A 21,972-nucleotide genomic window follows, 5' to 3' on the forward strand; every position below is an offset into this window, starting at 1 on the left:
CTGGAACGAACAATTATTCTCTAACCCTAACTTAAATTCTAATTAAATCAACTGAACGAACTGATATCAGACTCACTCAAATTCAATTGAACGACTAATACCAATTATCTGCTTATTCTACCGAAACGAACCGATTCAACTAATATCAATTATTCCGATTATTCTCTTATTCTAACTGAACCACTAACAATTATTCTTCTTTATTTGAACTAAATTATTTTACTGAACCAACTAATCACAATTACTCTATTCTATTTCTTTATTCTAACTGAATCAACTGATCACAATTACTCCTTTTTAATTTCGTTAAATTCTCCGGAACGCTAACAATTTCTCTGACTCTGATTATTCTCTTATTCAACTGAACCGCTAACAATTTCTTTATTCTAACTGATAACGATTACTCTTCTGTAATTTCGCCAAAATCTCCCGAACAGCTAACAATTACTCTTACTCTATTCTAACTGAACCAACTAATGACAGTTACTCTCTTTTCACAATTACTCTTCTTTATTCTAACTGAACCACTAACAATTACTCTCCTTATTTTCGCTAAATTCTCCCGAACGCTAACAATTAATCTGATTTGAATTGTGTCGCTACGCTTTTTATAATGACATCCCCAATGGGATGGCAGTCACGTGACAGTTCGTTCCGGTGGGAATCGCAATGCTGCAGGTTTTTAGAGTTTCCATGAGAGAACGTGGATTTTGATGATTGCTGATGTCTTGTTTGCTTCATCCCACGCCGTGTCTTGATTTCTCGTATACCTTTTCGATGCTGATGGAAACATTCAAAATACGTGATAAAATGTGGATATTGCAGTGGTTTGTCTTTCGCCGAGATTGCGTCTGCAATCCTTCCGAATCCTTTCCTGCTGATGCCAATGGGAACGATCAAGGCACGTGCAATCCGTTTTGTCAAAATTGCAAGGACTTTCCATACGCGTGTAGCAACGTGTCTTTGCCGAAGTTGCATCTGCGATGCTCTTGTAACCCTTCATAGCGGTGGTCATCTCGCAGTTCCGCCGTGGCTTTTGTATGTGTAGCACGCGTTATTTCTTGTTTCTTCCAATAAAGTATTTTTACATAATGGTAAGTTTTAATATATCATTATGAAGTCGTTGTAGTGTGATCGTGAGGGTTTGATTTAATTATAAAGTTGCATAGTTTTATATTTTGAGGTTATCTTGTATTCATAATGGCGTGCTATGAATTTTGGTTATATGGATCTCGATCAGTGATTTTTAGTATGCGATCGCTATTTCAGTATTTTAGTTTATTGGGGTTTTTATCTTCTTTTGGTGATTACAGGTTATGTTGAGTCATGGACACAAAAGCGTCCGCGCCTGTGCGAACTGTGTGAGTATGTGTTTTTAGTATTCTATCTCGTTTCGCATGTTGTTTGTTTCCTTAAACTTGTGAATTTGTTTTAGCGCAAGAGGAGGAAGATATGTGAATGGTATGAGATGACGTGATCGACGTGCGTGTGTGAATATGTGCGAAGGATGATGCTGAAGGGGCGGCTTTCCACCCAAGTAGGCACAGTGGCACCTTCGTTGGCGTCGTGTCCTGATGATCTTTTGACAATTTGGTTTTATTTGACAATATGAGATATATTTTGCTCCTTGTGGATTTATATGTCCATATTTGCTATATATTAAATCGTGTATATTTTATATTACTTTCTTGTTATTAGGTTATTAGTTGTGTAACTCCAGTTACTGATCTATGGAAAGTGGTGAAACGTCTTCACGAAATACAATTTCATTCGTTTTCCTCCCTTGCATTGGCACGCTGTGAGTGGTGTCGACTTCCAAATGAGGTTTGTGCATCTTGATTATTATGCGTTTAATGATAGATACGGAGATATCTTTGTCAGAGGTTCCTATGCGGACTGTCTCGGTGTGTATCTTGTTATGATTTCTTTTATTTAGTTCATCCTGCTTCTTTCGTGTTTTATTCACTGCATATGATATTTCAGTGCAAGAAGAAGAAGAATTGTAAAGAATCCGTAAGTGGCCCTAGAAGACGCAGTCATCGTGTGAGGTGTTGTCGGCAGGAACGAAGAGTCGAAGTTGTTGAAGAAGTCGTGTGACATTTGTATTTTTTCTGGTTATATACAACGCCTGATATTTCACATATCTATGTATATATATATATATTATTATATTATTATATATTATTATATTAAATCTTCAGTTGGTTTAGTTGAATGTTCAGTAATGTAATTTTTACAAGGTGGTTTTGTATATTAGATGAGTAGTTGTTCGATATAATAATATGTGTATATATATATATATGTCGGGTTGGCGTTAAGATTTGAGTTAGGGTTGAGGGCGTGAAACGAATTCCTATTGGCGCTAGACGTGATCATTATGCAATAGAGGAGATATTTACTAGTGCAAATATGACTATGATGGAATTGGACAAGTAATCGCGATAATTAGATACTCGAGAAGCTAATGACAATGATTCTAGGCTCACTAACGAATCCGCGGTCAAGGGGATGACGAACTCTACTTTTCTTCAGCGTCTAAGTTGTACTCAATGTTAATGCACGAGGCAATCACTACGTATCTGAGAGATACTTGAATCGTCTTTGAGATCGTACCGGAGAGTGCCTCTCCATCAGGGTAACGCTGTCGAGGAAAACTATGATGGGTGTGCCCAAGGGCACGAAATCATCGGATTCGTGGAGAAAAGCCTTCATTCGGAAAGTGAGGGAAATTGGCGTTACTGTTAATTGGTCAATTTCCATGTTGGTGGTTAGGGAAGGGTGCTAGCCGCTCTTAAGAGAAAGTTCGAGAAGAGGAAGCGTCGTTCGTGAGAAAAATAGATTTCTCCTATTTCCTCCTAGTTGGGACGAGGACTGTTTGTCGGTTTGAAGGACATTAGTTAAACAGATCTTAAGATTTATAGCAGGTCCTCGGGCTAGTTGAACATGTACTGTGGAGACGCGTCGACATCTGGTAATCATCTTACTCAAAGAATAGAGCCTGCGTGTGGCGAGCCACAGGACAGAAATCGTTGAAATGCTTACCGTCGTGCCCCGTCCTAAGTATTTCTTTTAAGGAGAGCTATAGAGTTACTTCATGCCTTTGTTAGACAAAACGTTCATCCCTTGACCGCGACTACGTTCGGCGACTGGTTGTCGCCTCGAGCCCGAGCTCACTATCATAAATCTCAAATAAGTACAGTCAAGTCGAATGACAACAGTTTCTTAATACAGCTATGGTGAAATCTAAATTACAATACTAGGGGTCTTCCCAAAGTTCCAAAGGGAAGGTTCCGGTGTTCTTTCATCTCCGACACGGCCATTCTGACTATCACACGTCCTCGGGTGGATCTAAAATATTGGGTTCTCCCAACATTAGACTTGATATGACTAATATTTTACTCCTCTGTAGTTCAGCTAAATTATACTAGTTTATTTATGGTTTAAATAACTGTCCAAATAGGTCAAGGGCCCAGGTTAACAACAAAAATTTCGATCGGACGTTCAATGATAAAGTAGGGAAGAAAAAAAAACACAAAAGTCAGTAGCATTATGATTGGTATTCAAAGCGCCAGTTGCATTTTGTGAGTTACCAGTCAGACCGTAATGACATGACAGATCATTTTCGATTTCGTACACGGACGAGTCTCAGTTTGTTGGATCATATTACCGCACTGGGCGTGTGTGGAGACACTGAGTGCGGGTGCATTGACGTAATAGGTGTGTATGAAGACACTGAATGCGAGTGCAGTGTATGGGGACACTGAACACCGGTGCATTGATGTAATAGGCGTGTATGGAGACACTGAATGCGAGTGCAGTGTATGGAGACACTGAACACGAGTGCATTGATGTAATAGGCGTGTATGGAGACACTGAATGCGAGTGCAGTGTATGGAGACACTGAACACGAGTGCATTGATGTAATAGGCGTGTATGGAGACACTGAATGCTAGTGTGTGGTCACACTAGGCATGTGTGGAAATATCGAATGCTAGTGTGTGGTCGCACTAGGCTTGTGTGGAAATATCGAATGCTAGTGTGTGGTCGCACTAGGCTTGTGTGGAAATATCGAATGCTAGTGTGTGGTCGCACTAGGCTTGTGTGGAAATATCGAATGCTAGTGTGTGGTCGCACTAGGCTTGTGTGGAAATATCGAATGCTAGTGTGTGGTCGCACTAGGCTTGTGTGGAAATATCGAATGCTAGTGTGTGGTCGCACTAGGCTTGTGTGCTAGTGTATGGTAACACTAGGCTTGTGTGCTAGTGTATGGTAACACTAGGCTTGTGTGTGGAAACATTGTGTTAAATGTCATAGTCATAGTGTTAATGATCTTCTGAGATCGGTGTGGTCATATCGTCATTGTCACTGCCATTGTCATCACTACAGACGTCCAACTCAGCAGGAACGCAACTATTCGGCATTTTTCTTAATCTGTCATGACTGTATTTATACGATCGTTTGCCATCTAATGTCTTTAAAGTATATCTATCCCCTTCCAAAATCTCTGCTATTACGAATGGACCCTTGAATTTTGGCTCTAGCTTGGTTTGGTTTCTTTTCTCGTTTTTGTGTGGTACGAAATCGCCGAGGTTAAACCTAACCACTTTAGCTTTGTTTCTATCAAATCTTTCTTTGTTGTACTGGGCTTTACTCTCTATGTTCTACACAGCCTGCTATCTTACATCAGGGATATCGACTTCCTTTTCTTCGATATTGTCGGGTAGCAATAGGTCGTACGGTCTCGCTGTTCTACCGATTAGTAGTTGTAAAGGGCTCGAATTAGTCACGCGGTTGGTGGTGCAGTTCAACGCTAGCGGTATTTCCCCAATCGCGTCTTGCCACGGCCGCCCGGTCGTTTCTACTGTCGTGAACGTATTTTCAATGTACGCATAACACACTCTACCTGTCTATTGGCTCTATCATCGGTCGCTATCGAGTGAACTTTAATTCGTTTGCTTTCGCAGAATTCTCGAAATTCATTACCCTTAGGACATCTTTCCTGATCTGCTACTATCCGGCAGGGACTTCCGAATAAAATATAGCGGGTTTAAGCGCTTTAATGGTGTTACGGAAATCTATCTTACGAGTACGATGCAGGTATACGAATTTAGTGAACACATCAATCAAAACAATGACGTACTCCTTTGAATCGCTTTTACCACTCAACTTGCCTGTTATGTCCATGTGGACCGTATGCCAGGGTATGCTGGTCTTAGGTATAGGATGTAGTTCGGCTTGTATCTTACCTGAACTAGCTTTCGAAACTTGACAAGCATGACAGTTCTCAATGAATCGGCGAACGTACTTCGCCATCCCTTCGAACCAGTAATACCTGTACAGTCTCTCGAGCGTTTTCTCCCAACCTAAGTGCATAATTGACTGGTGCACATGGTTAATAACAGACTATCTAAAACCTCTTAGGACTATAGGTAAACAGAGAGTCCTGCCTTTTCTTTGTATCCTACGGTAAAGAGTACCGGACCGTAATTCGTATGTATTCGCGATGTCTTCCGCGAGCTCATCGTTTTGCAATTTCTCGACGATTCCCAAGGTTTGAGAATCACGACGTTGTTCGGCTAATAGCTAGTATTCCGATATTTCGGCCAGATTGATTTCTTTCTCCGCAATTTTATCAATTTTACGGTGGTCTAAATCTACGGGGTTTCGCGAGAAGAAATCTACGTGGGCTGTCCGTTTACTTTCCAGATACATAATGTCAAAAACAAAAGTCTGCAAGTAGGCCCATCACCGATGGTCCCTGTCATTTAAATGTACTTTATTACTCGACGCTTTCGACGAGTCGCAATCCGTGACGACAAGAAATTCCCGTCCATGTAGATAGTGACGGAAACGCTCGACTGCGTTTACGACTGCTAACGTCTCTAGTTCGTAGGAATTATACCTAGATTCTGCGAGGGTAGTTCTTTTGCTGTAATACTCTATTGCTTTGCCTTTACCTTCGACTTGATGCGTCAAAATCGCCCCGTAGCTCTCCGAGCTAGCGTCAGTATGTAGTTCTATCGGGTAACTGGGGTCGAATATCATTAACACCGGCGCGTCGGTCAGGGCGGAAACTGCCTGTTGTCTTATTTTCTCGTGCCTATCTGTCCAAGTTATATTTCTGTTATTTGAGATGAGCGCATACAGGGGTTTCATCACCTGTGAGAATTTAGGGATGAACTTTCGGAAGTACGAAGCTAAGCCTATGAACTGCCTGGACTGTGTGACGGCTGATGGCACAGGTAAAGAGCTTAAGGTGTGTATTTTACCCGGGTTCGGACGAACTTCTTCGTTATGAATTACATATCTCAAATAGAGCACCGATGTCTTTAGAAAAGAACAGTTCGCAATGTTAACAGAGAATCCTGCTTTTACGAGGGTATCTAATACGGTGTTCAATCTTCCTAAAGCTTGATCTATCGAGTCGGCAATAATTAGAACGTTATCGAAATAAATAACAACGTACGAATGAGCGAGGTCGCCTAGGGCCTTGCGAATGGCCCTCCGAAAGACGGACGGCGCAATTTTTTCAGTCCAAACGGCATCGTTATCTACTCATATTGTCTGTCGGGAGTAACGAACGCTGTATACTGCGCTGAATTAGGATAAGTAGGAATTTGGTGAAACCCGCTGGCCATATCCAGGCTAATAAAATATCTCGCCTCTTGCAATCTCGCGACTTGATCCGCAATAAGGAGTAAAGGGTACCGATCCGCGACGGTACTTTGATTTAGTTCTCGGGGATCCACTCGTAATCTATCTGAGCCGCTTTCTTCTTCACGAGTTACGTAAGGCTCGCGAATGGCGAATTACTAGGCCTTATGATCTTTGCTTTAATTAAAACGCTTATTTTCTCACGTACCGCTCTTCGGTCCTCCTCACTAAATCTATAAGAACTTCCTCGTACGGTGATGTTAGGATCAATTAATCGTATTTCTAACCAGCCTGTATTTACGCGAATACGTAGGGAATCCGTAACGAATGAATCTTTGAATTTGTCGAGAAGAGAAATTGATCGACTTTTATTATTACCATGTACATCAGTGTCAGCTTCATTAACGACGATCTCGTTTGCAGTGGTTTCATTACAGACATTAATTATTTTTGTTTTACACATAGCGAGGCTATTTTGTGTAATGTTACGTCAAAACCCAGACTTAGAGTTCCGCAACTAATCGCGATATCATATTTTAGATAACTATCAGCAAGGACATGAGCAATTGTCTTCGATGTAAAAATCATTAATACACACGATGAACAAATGGGAGGCGTATGTTTAATACAAGTATTTCCTGCTCCTCGCATTACTAATATGTCAGTCATTCTTTTGCCAGAAATCTCGAGGCCACGGACTCTTTAATTAGTGAACGCTCGGCTCCCGAATCGGAGTAAAATGGAAACGACTCACCCAGATGACTTGATCTACCCGATGATGCTTCCAGTACGTAGAAGTCGACTCGCCACTTGTTATTGAAATTATGGTTTTCTTTCATAATCAGGTTGACAGTTGCGCCCCGTGCAGCGGGGTCGGAACGTGCGATTTTAAGGGTTAAAACGTGGTAGCGAAAACTTGTTAGGTTTCACACTCGATCTTGCACTAGCGACTGGGTTACTCGCGCACGATGGTCGTAAGTTCTAACACTGTTATAATCGGCACTGATCCCACTTCTGATGTCGGGTTGGCGTTACGATTAGAGTTAGGGTTAAGGGCGTAAACGAATCCCTATTGACACTAGACGTGATCACTATGCAATAGAGGAGATATTTACTAGTGCAAACATGACCATGTTGGAATTGGACAAGTAATCGCGATAAATTGATACTCGAGAAGCTAATGACAATGATCCTAGGCTCAATAACGAATCCACGGTCAACGGGATGACGAACTTTACTCTTCTTTAGCGTCTAAGTTGTACTCAATGTTAATGCGTGGGGCAATCACTACGTATCCGAGAGTTACTTGAATCGTCGTCGAGATCGTACCGGAGTGTGTCTCTCCGTCGCGGTGATGCTGTCGAAGAAAACTATGATGGGTGTGCCTAAGGGCACGAGATCATCGGATTCGCGGAGAAAAGTCTTCGCTCGAAGGGTGAGGGAAATTGACGTTGCTGTTAATTGGTCAATTTCCATGTTGGTGGTTAGAGAAAGATATTAGCTGTCCTTGGGGAAAGTTGCTAGCGAGAAGCGTCGTTCGTGGAAGGATAGATTTCTCTTATCTTCCCGTAGTTGGGGCACGGGCCATTTGTCCATTTGAGAGACTTTGTGTAATTGAAATTTAATATTCGTAGCGGGTCCTCGCCCAACTAAACATATACTGTGAAGATGCGTTGGCATCTGGCAATCGTCTTACACGAAGAACAAAGTCTGCGTGTGGCGAGCCACGGGACAGAAATCGTTGAAATGTTTACCGTCGTGCCCCGTCCCAAGTATTTCTTTTAAGGAGAGCTATAGAATTACTTCATGCCTTTGTTAGACAAAACGTTCATCCCTTTGACCGCGGCTACGTTCGGCGACTGATTGTCGCCTCGAGCCCGAGCTCACTATCATAAATCTCAAATAAATACAGTCGGATCGAATGACAACAGTTTCTTAATACGGCTATGGTGAAATCTAAATTACAATACTAGGGGTCTTCCCAAAGTTCCAAAGGGAAGGTTCCGGTGTTCTTTCATCTCCGACATATATATATGTATATATATGTCGGATTAGGGTCAGGATTATGGAGAGGGGCGTTTGATGAGTTCTCATTACAATTAGCCATTGCCGTGATACAATAAAAAGTTTACTAGCACAGGCTTATCAACAAGATTAGGCACTCGTAGCACTAGTGATAATGACCTTAGGTTCGAAACGAATCCGCGGTCACGGGATGATAAACGTATGTACTCGCACAGTTCAAGTCTAATTCTTTGTTAACTAAACGTGAGGTATTCGCTGATTGTAAGACAGTACTTTCACTCGTCAATGAGATCGCACGAAAGAATGCATCTCCGTCTCGATGATGCCGTCGAGGAAAACTATAATGGGTGTGTCTAAGGACATGAGATCCTCGGATTCGTCAACGAATGCTTTCGTTCCAAAGGTGAGGGAAATTAGCGCTGTTGCTAATTGGTCGATCTCCATATCGGCGTTTTGAAAGAGATGCTGGCCGCCCTTGTGGGGAGGTTGTTGACGGGAGGCATCGTTCGTGGAAGATAGGTTTCTCTTATCTTCCCGTAGTTGCAACAAAGTCTATTTGAAGGACTTCGCTTGACTAAATCTTAAGATCTTATAGCGGGTCCTCACGTTAGCTAAACATACACTACAAAGGCATGCCGACACCCGGCGATCATCTTACCCGGAGAACAAAATCTGCGTGTGGCGGGCCGCGGGATAGAAACTATTGAAGTATTTACTGCCACGTGTCGCTACGGCTATTTCTTTTAAGGAGAGGTATAGAGTTACTTTGTGCTTTTGTTAGATAAAACGTTCATCCCTTTGACCGCGGCTACGTTCGGCGACTGATTGTCGCCTCGAGCCCAAGCTCATGATCATAAATCTCGAATAGTCGGAGCGGCATTTGTTTAATCTAAGTTACAACGTTACGGTATTCCCGCGAATCCAGGGAGGGGTTCCGGTGTTCTTTCATCTCCGACACGGCCATTCTGACTATCACACGTCCTCGGGTGTAACTAAAATATTGAGTTTTCTAACATTAAATTCGATACAATTAGCGTTATTTACAGTTTGATTAAATATCCAAATAAGCCAAGGGTTCAGTGCAACAACAAAGTTCTGTTCGGAGGTTTGGTAATAAGAAATTAGAAAAATTAAAAATTATTATTCAAGGTGATAGTTGCATCCTGCGGGTCAGTCTGATCGTAACGGCATGATGGACCATTTTCGATTTCGCATCCAAATGAATCTCGGTTTTCTAGATCGTGTGAGCACGTAGAGCTTCGTTCCTGGGTCTCACTGAGCTACATCACATAACCGCTCCGAGACGCAAGTGAAATGCCTCACATGGTCTCACTGAGCTATATCACATAACCGCTCCGAGACGCAAGTGAAATGCCTCACATGGTCTCACTGAGCTACATCACAACCGCTCCGAGACGCAAGTGAAATGCCTCACATGGTCTCACTGAGCTACATCACAACCGCTCCGAGACGCAAGTGAAATGCCTTACATGGTCCCACTGAGCTGCATCACATGACTGCTCCGAGACGCAAGTGAACTCGCTCTGCCGGGGGTTATTGGCATAGTGCTGCTGATCTTCCGAGATCGGAGTACTCATATCGTCGTGGTCACTGTTATTGCCATCACTACAGACATCCAACTCAACAGGAATACGACCATCCGGCATTTTCCTCAATCTGTCGTGGCTGTACTTATACGACCGCTTTCCATCCAACGTTTTTAAGATGTATCTGTCTCCCTCCAGAACTTCTGCTATTACCAATGGACCTCTAAACTTTGGGTCTAACTTAGTTTGATTCCTTTCTTCATTTTTACGTAACACGAAATCGCCGAGATTAAACCTAATCACTTTGGCTTTAGTTTTGTCAAACCTATCTTTATCGTACATAGCGTTCGTTGTTATTTCTCTTATTGCTTGTTGTCTTACGTTGGAGATATCTATTTCCCTTTCCTCGACATTGTCGGGTAGCAGTAAGTCGTACGGTCTTGCTGTCCTACCGATTAGTAGTTCTAATGGACTTGCTTTAGTCACGCGATTGGTGGTGCAATTCAAGGCCAATTGTATCTCTCCAATCGCGTCTTGCCATGACCGTCCGACCGTCTCTACCGTTGTGAACATATTTTTCAACGTGCTCATTACACGCTCTACCTGTCCATTGGCCCTACTAGCACCGGTTGCTATCAAGTGAAGTTTAATGTGTTTACTATGACAAAAATCCTGAAATAGTTTACCCGTAAAACATCTTCCCTGATCCGCTATTATTCGGCAGGGACTGCCGAACAAAAACATAGCGGACTTGAGCGCTGTAATAGTGTTAAGAGAATCTATCGTACGGGTATGATGCAGGTATACAAATTTAGTAAAGGCGTATCAAAACAACGACATATTCTTTCGAGTCACTTTTGCCGCTTAGCTTGCCCGTTATGTCCATGTGAACTGTATGCCAAGGTATGCTGGTCTTAGGTATAGGATGTAGTTCGGCTTGTATCTTGCCTGAACTAGCCTTCGAAACTCCACAAGCATGGCAGTTCTCTACGAACTTGCGAACGTACTTCGCCATTCCTTCGAACCAGTAATACTCGTACAGTTTCTCGAGCGTCTTATCCCAACCTAAGTGCATAATTGACTGATGCACATGGTTAATAACGGACCATCTAAACCCTCTTGGAACAATAGGTAAACTGAGAGTCCTGCCTCTTCTTTGGATTTTACGGTAAAGTGTACCGGCCCGTAATTCGTAAGTGTTCGCGATGTCTTCCGCGAGCTCATCATTTTGCAACTTTTCGACAATTCCCGAAATTTGGGGGTCACGACGTTGTTCGGCTAGTAGCCAATCTTCCGATATTTCGGCCAAATTGATCTCTTTCTCCGCGATTTTATCAATCTTACGGTGATCCGAATCTACGGGGTTTCGTGAAAAGAAGTCAACGTGGGCCATCCTCTTGCCCTCCCGATACATAATGTCGAAGGTGAAAGTCTGTAAGTAGGCCCACCACCTGTGGACCCTGTCATTCAAATGTGCCTTACTACTTGATGCTTTCAACGAGTTGCAGTCGGTAACAACAAGAAATTCCCGTCCATGTAGATAGTGACGGAAATGCTTGACGGCGTTTACGACTGCCAACGTCTCTAGCTCGTAGGAATGATATCTAGATTCCGTAGGGGTAGTTCTTTTACTGTAGTACTCGATCACTCTATTCTTACCTTCGACTTTATGCATCAAGATCGCCCCGTAACCCTCCGAACTAGCGTCAGTATGTAGCTCGATGGGGTAATTAGGGTCGAATATCATCAGTACCGGCGCGTCTGTCAGAACGGAAACTATCTGTTGTCTGATTTTCTCGTGCCTATCTGACCATGTTATGTTTTTGCTACCTGAGGTGAGCGCATACAGGGGTTTCATCGTCTGTGAGAACTTGGGGACGAACTTACGGAAGTAGGAAGCTAACCCGATAAACTGTCTGAGCTGAGTGACCGTCGTTGGCGCAGGTAAGGAACTCAAGGCGTGTATTTTACCCGGGTTGGGGCGAACTTCCCCGTTATGAATTACGTACCCCAGATAAAGTATCGACGTCTTCAGGAAAGAGCACTTAGAAAAGTTAAACGAAAACCCGGCGTTTACAAGGGTACTTAACACGATGTCCAACCTCTCTAAGGCTTGATCTATTGAGTCGGCAATAATTAGGACGTCATCCAAATAGACAACGACGTAGGAATACGCAAGGTCGCCCAGGGCATTGAAAATGGCCCTCTGAAAAACGGACGGGGCATTTTTCAATCCAAACGGCATCGTTACGTACTCGTACTGCCCGTCGGGTGTAACGAACGCGGTATACTCCGTTGAATTGGGATGTATGGGAATTTGATGAAACCCGCTGGCCATATCCAGGCTAATGAAGTATTTCGCGTTCTGCAATCTCGCGATTTGATCTGCGATAAGGGGTAGAGGATACCGATCCGCGACCGTATTCTTATTTAGCGCTCGGAAGTCCACGCACAGTCTATCTGAGCCGTCTTTTTTCTTCACGAGCAACATCGGGCTCGCAAATGGCGAATTACTGGGTCTTATGATGTTAGCTTTAATTAGTTCACCGATTCTTTCTCGTACCGTCCTACGCTCTTCCTCGCTAAGTCTGTAAGGGCTTCTTTGGACGGTGACGTTGGGGTCGATTAGCCTTATTTCTAGTTGGCCTGTGTTTACGCGTGTACGCGGAAAACCCGTGATGAATGAGTTTTTAAACTTTTCTAGAATAGAAATCAATCGGCCCTTATCACTACCATTTACCTCAGTGTCTACTTCATTAAGATCGACCTCTTTTTCGACGGTCCTATCACAGACATTGACTACCTTCGTTTTGCAAATATCAAGACTAGTGCGCGTGATATGCACGTCGAAGCCCTGACTTAAAATTTCGCGACCGATCATGATATCGTATTTCAAGTATTTATCAGGGAGAACGTGAAAAGTTATCTCCAACGTAAAACCGTTGATACACACAGTGGACAAAATCTGAGACGTACTCTTAACACACGTATTTCCTATCCCTCGCATTACTACTACATCGGTGGTTCTTTTGCCAGAAAATTTCGAGGCAGCGGATTCCTTAATCAATGAGCATTCGGCTCCAGAATCGAAGCAAAATGGGAACGACTCACCCTGGTGACTTAATTTACCGGTTGGAGCCTCCACCACGCAGGAGTCGACTCGCCGTTCCTTGTTGTGACTGCTTTTCTTATCCTCCCGCAACGGACAATCAGGTGCGATATGACCTTCCGCACGGCACCTGAAGCAAAACACCTTGGACGATGTGGCTGGTCGGCTCCCTTCCCGGCGCCTTGTCTCCTTCTGCTTTTCGGTCCGCATCTTCTTGCGGCACTCCGTCGCCTTATGCCCGATGATTCCACAGTAATAACACTTTGTCCGGGAGTTTGATGTCCTGCTCCGTTTAGCTTCAGGTTCTGTCGGCGGATCATCTGCCAAGGGTAACGGCCTCTTCGTCGGATGAGGGAGAGCTCTCAGTTCCCGAAGAAATTGGTCCTGTGTCCGGACGTCTTGCGTGAGTGCGATCCGTTCGACACGCCGATCATATGAAGTCAATCGAAGAAGGACGACAGCGTTAATTAATTCGGCGTTGGATAGACCACTCCATCTCGCAGCCAGGAGAGAGCGAAGTCGATTGCCGAAAGTTACCGTGGGTTCGTTCTCCTCTGGTGGTTCCTCGAACATCCTTATCAGCGTTGAGGTTGCCGTCTCTTTGCCGTCATAGTGCGAAAGGAAATACTCCTTGAATCGTTCCCAAGTAAGGCCGCAAACCGGGACTTGCGTAAGCCACTGTGATGCACTACCCCCCAGCGCACGATTTAGGACGAAATATAACTCACGGTCTTGTGGGGGCTCGTTGCCCATAAGCTTACTGACTGTTTCGCACCACCTCATTGGGTCAGCGCCCGCCAGTTCAGGGTTAAAAAACGGTAGCGAAAATTTGTCAAGTTCTACACTCTTTTTCTTTGTTAGCGTATGAAATACGTCACGCATGAAATACATTTGCTGTTTCATCGATGTTAACAAGTCCTTGTATCCCACTTCTGATGTCGGATTAGGGTCAGGATTATGGAGAGGGGCGTTTGATGAGTTCTCATTACAATTAGCCATTGCCGTGATACAATAAAGAGTTTACTAGCACAGGCTTATCAACAAGATTAGGCACTCGTAGCACTAGTGATAATGACCTTAGGTTCGAAACGAATCCGCGGTCACGGGATGATAAACGTATGTACTCGCACAGTTCAAGTCTAATTCTTAGTTAACTAAACGTGAGGTATTCGCTGATTGTAAGACAGTACTTTCACTCGTCAATGAGATCGCACGAAAGAATGCATCTCCGTCTCGATGATGCCGTCGAGGAAAACTATAATGGGTGTGTCTAAGGACATGAGATCCTCGGATTCGTCAACGAATGCTTTCGTTCCAAAGGTGAGGGAAATTAGCGCTGTTGCTAATTGGTCGATCTCCATATCGGCGTTTTGAAAGAGATGCTGGCCGCCCTTGTGGGGAGGTTGTTGACGGGAGGCATCGTTCGTGGAAGATAGGTTTCTCTTATCTTCCCGTAGTTGCAACAAAGTCTATTTGAAGGACTTCGCTTGACTAAATCTTAAGATCTTATAGCGGGTCCTCACGTTAGCTAAACATACACTACAAAGGCATGCCGACACCCGGCGATCATCTTACCCGGAGAACAAAATCTGCGTGTGGCGGGCCGCGGGATAGAAACTATTGAAGTATTTACTGCCACGTGTCGCTACGGCTATTTCTTTTAAGGAGAGGTATAGAGTTACTTTGTGCTTTTGTTAGATAAAACGTTCATCCCTTTGACCGCGGCTACGTTCGGCGACTGATTGTCGCCTCGAGCCCAAGCTCATGATCATAAATCTCGAATAGTCGGAGCGGCATTTGTTTAATCTAAGTTACAACGTTACGGTATTCCCGCGAATCCAGGGAGGGGTTCCGGTGTTCTTTCATCTCCGACATATATATATATATATATGTATATATATATGTATATATATATATATGTATATACATATATATATGTATATATATATATGTCGGAGATGAAAGAACACCGGAACCTCTCCTTGGATTCTCGGGAATACCGTAATGTCGTAATTTAGATTAAACAAATGTCGCTCCGATTGTTCGAGGTTTATCATAGTGAGCTTGGGCTCGAGGCGACAATCAGTCGCCGAACGTAACCGCAGTCAAAGGGATGAACGTTTTATCTAACAAAGGCACAGAGTAACTCTATACCTGTCTAACTCTATACCTATGTTTAGCTAACGTGAGGACCCGCTATAGATCTTAAGATTTAGTCAAGCGAAGTCCGTCAAATAGACTTTGTTGCAACTACGGGAAGATAGGAGAAACCTATCTTCCACGAACGTTGCCCCCCGTCAACAGCCTCCCCTCAAGGGCGGCCAGCATCACTTTCAAAACGCCGATATGGAGATCGACCAATTAGCAACAGCGCTAATTTCCCTCACCTTTGGAACGAAAGCTTTCGTTGACGAATCCGAGGATCTCATGTCCTTAGACACACCCATTATAGTTTTCCTCGACGGCATCATCGAGACGGAGATTCATTCTTTCGTACGATCTCATCGACGAATGACAGTACCACCTTACAACCAGTGAATACCTCACATCTAGTTAACAAAGAGTTAGACTTGAACTGTGCGAGAACATACGTTTATCATCCCGTGACCGCGCATTCGTTTCGAACCTAAGGTCATTATCACTAGTGCTACGAGTGCCTAATCTTGTTGATAAGCCTGTGCTAGTAAACTCATTATTGTATCACGGCAATGGCTAATTGTAATGAGAATTCATCAAACGCCCCTCTCCATAATCTTGACCCTAATCCGACATATATATATATTATGAATTTTTCCCAAAGATACGCGTACGCATGTGTATATCTATATATGTGTGTGTCGCAGAGCAACCTTGTATACAATTTTCACTTTTATTAGAATGCTGATGTAGTGTAGTATATTTTATTTCGTTTATATTTTATTAGATAACCAATTATTCAGATACACGAAGTAAGTCACACACAGACAGATATGCATACACGTGTGTGTATATACATGTGTTTTCGCAGAGAAATCTCATACATTTGAATCGCGGCTTGTTTTATTTATTGGTTCATTTAATTATTCCATTTTATTTGTATTTTATATGTCATTGCTGATTGGTTGTAGTGTTTCTTCTTATTGATTGATTTATTTCATTTTGATTGTTTGTCGTATAATTCTTTATATTTTGATTGGTTAGTTATTAGTTAATTAATTATTATTGGTCGTGTTTAATTATTCATAAGTTGTTGGTTCGTGGCGTCACGTGCGGAACGCGAGACGTGACAATAGTACATAACGTTTTACGTTATAACGTAATACTATTTAACGTTACACGTTGTATGGTAATAGCATATGACGTTATACGTTATAACGTAATACTATATAACGTTATACGTTATAACGTAATACTATTTAACGTTATACGTTATAGCGTAATACTATATGTCGTTATACGTTATAGCGTAATACTATATAACGTTATACGTTATACCGTAATAGTGTATAACGTTACACGTTGTATGGTAATAGTATATGACGTTAGATGTTATAATGTAAAACTGTATAACGTTACACATTGTATGGTAATAGTATAAAATGTTATACGTTATATCGTAATAGTAAATAACGCTATACGTTATAACGTAATACTGTATAACGCTATACGTTATAACGTAATACTATATAACGCTATACTTTATATCGTAATGGTATATAACTTGTTACGTTATATTGTAATACTTTATAACGTTATTCGTTATAACGTAATACTACATAACGTTATACGTTAGAACGTAGTACTATATAACGTTATACGTTATAACGTAATACTATATAAGGTTACACGTTGTATGGTAATACTATATAACGTTATACGTTATAACGTAATACTATTTAACGTTATACGTTAAAACGTAATAGTATATAACGTTATACGTTATACCGTAATAGTACATAACGTTTTACGTTATATCGCAATACTATATAACGTTATACGTTATAACGTAATACTCTATAGCGTTATACGTTATAACGTGATACTATATAACGTAACTCGTTGTATACTTATAGTATATAGAGTTAAACGTTATATCGTAATAGTATATAACGTTATACGTTATATCGTAATAGTATATAACGTTATACGTTATATCGTAATCGTATATAACGGTATACGTCATAACGTAATACTATATAACGGTATACGTAATAACGTAATACTATATAACGTTATACGTATATCGTAATAGTATATAACGTTATAGGTTGTAACGTAATACTATATAATGTTATACGTTACAACGTAATAGTATATAACATTACACGTTATATCGTTATACTATGTAACGTTACACGTTATATCGCAATAACATACACCGTTATACGTGATAACGTAATACTATATAACGGTATACGTTGTATCGTAATAGCATACAACGTTATTCGTTATATCGCATTACTATATAACATTATACGTTATAACGTAATACTCTATAGCGTTATACGTTATAACGTGATACTATATAACGTAACTCGTTGTATAGTTATAGTATATAGAGTTAAACGTTATATCGTAATAGTATATAACGTTATACATTATATCGTAATCGTATATAACGGTATACGTCATAACGTAATACTATATAACGGTATACGTAATAACGTAATACTATATAACGTTATACGTATATCGTAATAGTATATAACGTTATAGGTTGTAACGTAATACTATATAATGTTATACGTTACAACGTAATAGTATATAACATTACACGTTATATCGTTATACTATATAACGTTACACGTTATATCGCAATAACATACACCGTTATACGTGATAACGTAATACTATATAACGGTATACGTTGTATCGTAATAGCATACAACGTTATTCGTTATATCGCATTACTATATAACGTTATACGTTATAAAGTAATACTATATAACGTAATACGTTATAACGTAATACTATATAACGCTACACATTTTGTGGTAATAGTATATAACGTTACACGTTATATCGCAATAACATATAACGGTATACGTTACAACGTAATACTATGTAACGTTATACGTTATAACGTAATACTATACAACGTTATACTTTATATCGTAATAGTATATAACGTTATACGTGATAACGTAATACTATATAACGCTATACGTCGTATCGTAATAGCATACAACGTTATTCGTTATATCGCATTACTATATAACGTTATACGTTATAAAGAAATACTATATAACGTTATACGTTATAACGTAATACTATAGATCGTTACACATTATATGGTAATAGTGTATAACGTTATACGTTATATCGTAATACTATATATCGGTATATGTTGTATCGTAATAGTATAGACCGTTACACGGTATAACGTAATACTATGTAACGTTATACGCTACTTCGTAATAGTATATAACGTTACACGTTTTATCGTAATAGTATATAACGTTTTATGTTACATCGTAATAGTAAATAACGTTACACGTTATATCGTAATAATATACAACGTTACACGTTATATCGTTATACTATATAACGTTATACGTTATATTGTAATGGCGTATAACGTTATACGTTAAGATGTAATACTATATAACGCTATACGTTGTATCGTAATACTATATAACGTTGTACGTTATAATGTAATACTATATAACTTTTTTTTTCTTGCGTGAGGAGGGGAAAATGCTGTTACGCATACCCAGTGAACCGCATCGCTGGGTTATGTGGGAGTCGGTCGGATGTCGTTGCCATACCCACTAAAAACCCCTTCTCCTTCTTCCTCTGCTTTCAGGACAGACAACGCCGGTTAAACCTGTTGGCAGACATCAGGGTTGTCCTTTCATGCCCCGTTGTATCTTCTTCTTCGGGCAGTTACTTCTCATGTCATCTTCTCAGTCAGTTCAGAATACTGGGCTGATCTCCTTCTGCGGTTTTTCGTTGTTTTGTAATCATGCCTTCACTGCTCCGCGTAGTTGTTGTTGCTTTCGTTCTCCTCCTTGCCTCTTCCCAGGCCCTCGCAATACTATAAATCGTTCCACGTTGTATACTTATTGTATATAACATTACACTTTATATCGTAATAGTATATAACGTTATACGTTACATCGTAATAGTATATAAAGTTATTCGTTATAACGTAATACTATATAACGTTATACGTTATAACGTAATACTATATAACGTTACACGTTATATCGCAATAGTGTATAACGTTGCACGTATATCTCAATAGTATATAATGTTATTCGTTATATCGTAATAGTACATATCGTTATACGTTATATCGTAATAATATATAACTTTATTCGTCACTACGTAATACTATATAACGTTGTACGTTATAACGTAATAGCATATAACGTTATACGTTATATCGTAATACTGTATAACGTTATAAGTTATAACGTCATACTTAATAACGTTATACGTTATAACGTAATACTATATAACGTAACTCGTTGTATAGTTATAGTATATAGCGTTATACGTTATATCGTAATAGTATATAACATTATACGTTACATCGTAATAGTATTTAACGTTATTCGTTATAACGTAATACTATATAACGTTATACGTTATATCGTAATACTATATAACGTTATACGTTATAACGTAATACTATATAACGTTACACATTATATGGTAATAGTATATAACGTTACACGTTATATCGTAATACTATATAACGTTATACTTTATATCGTAATAGTATATAACTTTATACGTGATAACGTAATACTATATATCGTCATACTTTATGACTTATTACTATATGACGTTACGCGTTATATCGTAATAGTGTATAACGTTACACGGTATAACGTAATACTATATAACGTTACACGTAATATCGCAATAACATATAACGGTATACGTTATAACGTAATACTATATAACGTTACACATTATATGGTAATAGTATATAACGTTATACGTTATAACGTAATACTATATAACGGTATATGTTGTATCGTAATAGTATATACCGTTACACGGTATAACGTATTACTATATAACGTTACACGCTGTATAGTTATAGTATATAACGTTACACCTTATATCGTAGCAGTATATAACGTTATACGTTATATCGTAATAGTATATAACGTTGTACGTTGTATCGTAATAATATATAACGTTATACGTTATAACGCAATACTATATAACGACACACGTTGTAAAGTAATGCTATATAACGGTATATGTTATAACGTAATACTACATACCGTTTTACGTTATAGCGCAATACTATATAACGTCACGCGTTGTATAGTTGTAGTATGTAACGTTACACGTTATATCGTAGTAGTATATACCGTTACACGTTATAACGTAACACTCTATAACGTTATACGTTATACGTTATAGCGCAATACTATATAACGTTACGCGTTGTATAGTTGTAGTATGTAACGTTACACGTTATATCGTAATAGTATATACCGTTACACGTTATAACGTAACACTCTATAACGTTATACGTTATACGTTATAACGTAATACTATATAAAGTTACACATTATATCGTAAGAGTATATATCGTTATTTCATATGGGCCGTTAAAGAGGCCTTCTTATTCGGTTGGTTGGATTGTTCATATTCATCGAGCCGTTTAGAGATAAGAGAGTAAATCGGCCGATTTAAAAGCTTCGTTTCTGATGCAAGGAGGTAATTTTATCCGTGTTCTCCATTGGTATGGCGGATTGTAGAGATGATATACTGGACGAGCTTACCTTGTGGTTGTGAGTTTAAATGTTGCTCATCACCGTGTGTGTATCGTATGATGTGTAAGATGTGTCCTTGCGGAAGTTGACCCTTTAGTTGTTGGCGTGAGGTCGCGTGGATACTCAGCAAAAAAGGCGTTTCTACCCCTCGGCCACTCGGTTGGTTGTGTGATTGATACTGTTGGACTGCTCTGAATTGATGATTTTCCAGCGTGATTGTGTTCCTCGACCAGTAGGTTATGCTTCTTGGAAGGTGACGCTCCTGACGTCACTGGCTTCGCTGTAGTGATAACGCTTTCGCGGCTGGGTTCATGTATTCACGTGGCACTGTGTGGTCACTGGTAAGTGCACTTTTCACTGACACGTGATCCGGCTCGAAGGACCATGTATTTTCGAGCTATCTCGGGGAGACGCGGTCGTTAGAATACGCGTCAACGGGAGTCGTAAATTCCCGTTACGATTGCAATAATCGACACCACGAATAGTTCGATCCCCTGATTTCGGTTAGGATAATAGGGGTGATTCAGTTAGTATAACACTGTGGTTCATAGAGTTAAAGTATGTATATTTCCAACACTTTATACAATCACACAAATTAGTAAGGCCGTTGATTAAGATACAGATAATGAAGAGAAGGATTATTCTTAGATGAGAGAATGATAGGAGCTTTAGACCGTGTAGACACTTTGAGAGTGGTAGGAAACTCCGAGAGATATAGGAACGGTGAGAGTTATAGGAAATGCATGAACTCTAGGCACCGTGAGAGCCGAAGAAATACTCTAAAGTTCGTTCTGATGTGATTACGGAGGAAAGCTCGGTATGGGTGTGCCCTTTAAACGAAGAACGCGGATTCGTTGCTTACATGTTTAATTAGGAAAGGTGAGGACAAGGATCCGCGCTATCCATTGGCTAAGAC

The 21,972-nt window shown here is 40.5% G+C and overlaps 1 long non-coding RNA gene across 1 annotated transcript; it reads left to right on the forward strand.

The window, feature by feature from the left end:
• The first annotated feature begins 662 nt into the window (after positions 1–662).
• LOC125385676 lies at positions 663–1,756 on the forward strand. The gene is made up of 4 exons (XR_007225202.1): positions 663–1,094; positions 1,314–1,361; positions 1,436–1,537; positions 1,699–1,756. It is a non-coding gene; the product is annotated as an uncharacterized LOC125385676 (long non-coding RNA).
• The last annotated feature ends 20,216 nt before the right edge of the window (positions 1,757–21,972 follow it).

This window comes from Bombus terrestris, chromosome 9 (genome assembly GCF_910591885.1).
Source record: "Bombus terrestris chromosome 9, iyBomTerr1.2, whole genome shotgun sequence".
In the NCBI taxonomy this organism is placed as follows: domain Eukaryota; kingdom Metazoa; phylum Arthropoda; class Insecta; order Hymenoptera; family Apidae; genus Bombus; species Bombus terrestris.